Source organism: Pipistrellus kuhlii, unplaced genomic scaffold, assembly GCF_014108245.1.
Source record: "Pipistrellus kuhlii isolate mPipKuh1 unplaced genomic scaffold, mPipKuh1.p scaffold_m20_p_13, whole genome shotgun sequence".
NCBI classification, from domain to species: domain Eukaryota; kingdom Metazoa; phylum Chordata; class Mammalia; order Chiroptera; family Vespertilionidae; genus Pipistrellus; species Pipistrellus kuhlii.
This window is the reverse complement of record NW_023425438.1, coordinates 10,451,453-10,453,297: the sequence shown is the minus strand read 5'-3', so window position 1 is coordinate 10,453,297 and position 1,845 is coordinate 10,451,453.

Here is a 1,845-nt window from a genome sequence, read left to right as displayed (position 1 = left end):
ATCATTTGCAATGGCAGAATCTTAAGACAGAGATAGCAATACAAAAATTGACTTTAAAATCTTTTAAAGATTATAAATACATGATTATCATTTATAAAACCAGTATTATCTCATGTATCTCACACTTGACAGCAATCCATTTTGCATTTTGTCATTTGGAAGAAATAAAGATTTCTCTAAATTAAATACTTTTCTATCTCTTTAGCCAGGTGTGGACAGTGCTCCCTCCTCCTACAGCGGCCATCTATCAGGCTGTGAAATTGGCTTTAGTTCTGTCAATGGACAGGTTTTATCTCATTCTTCAGCCTTTTCCTCTAGTCTGCTAAGGACTTGGAAACCAACTAGCCATGTTTGTTAGGATAGTTTGTAAATTAAGAAAATTTAATGAATGGCTAGGAGGTGCTAGCCTATGAGTAAAATGCATGGGTGTTGGGAAATGGCCTTTGATCTGGTTTTCCACTGGGGTTCTGGATGGGTAGGGATGCTATGAAAGTGAGGTGTCACTGTGGTTTAAAAAATCAGATATACCAGCCAGCCACTGATTGACCCTATGATGCAGCACAGATTTGTGTTCTTTGAGGTAGGTACACGAAGGATTTCTGGGCTTGATTTGAAATGGATCTGACAGTCCAGAGGTCAAGTAAACAGACTGACACCTGCCACATACAGGAAGATCTGTGAGAATTCGGGTGTTTTAAATCCCTGGTCTTTCCCCTCTACCCCCAAATCCAGTCATCAGGATATATTGTCAGAAGACCACCCAGTGACCTGAGATTCCAGAGCCAGCCCATTCCACCTGGACCCTGCCGGTGTTATGTGTTCTTGAAACCTCAACATACCCTCACCCCATACCCAAACAGTTAAAAAGGAGCCCGTGGCTCCACCAGTTTGTAAATGGGGGTACAGTTTGTCCAAGGACACAGCATTTCCTCTTCAGCTCTTGAAACGTAGACTCTTACCCCAAATGTGATGACACTTCTATGGCCATTTAAGTTGGACAGCCATGGGGGCAGTGTTGTATAGAGGTGAAGACACCAACTCTGGAGTCACATTGCTTAGGCCACCTCAGGTAGCATCTTTGCGTGGGACAAGGTTGTAGCCATAGGGAACAAGAGCCGGTCTTGACAAGTCCAAGGCAGTCTTTGCTACCTCCCTTCCCTTTCTGCACACTGGCCATCCGAAGGGAAGATCTACAGGAGAGAAGTCTTCCCAGTGGAGACATGGTCCGGAAGAACAGAAAGTGCGCAGAGCATCGGTGTTGCCTCCTGTGGGCCATATGGAGAGTCCTCAGTGAGGGCACGTGACGCTCCGGCCTTCTCAGCAGTACAGAGTCATCATCTGCCACTGGACGTGATGGGGAAGCAAATGACCGTCAGTGCAGCCTGGCCTCTGACCTTCCGTTGAAGGTGCTTCGTTTCTCAGCCTGACATAGAACTTGGGCTTCCTCCCCCTCACTCATAAGAAGCCATGGAGACAGGACATTAATGAATGGTTTAGCCAGAGGGACCAACACCATCTGGTAATAAGTATAAATCAACCTGAAACATAATCAACCTTGACTTCTCGTGGTGCCTGTGAATGATGATAGCCGAGATACAGGCTGATTCTGTATTCAGTTCTCAATGCCTCCTCCCCCCTCCTCATCCCCCATGAACTCAATTTGGCATGCTCGTGACAGCTGTGTGTGCAGGTGTGTGGACTGACCGGGTAGCAGAAATCCATTAGAGCACATTCTACATGTTTACATTTATAGGCCCATTTGTCTGACAGCTTTATGTGGGTGTGATGGATGGTGCCTCTAATTCACATAGAGGGGACTTCTGGAGAAACCACTCCACGGGCCAA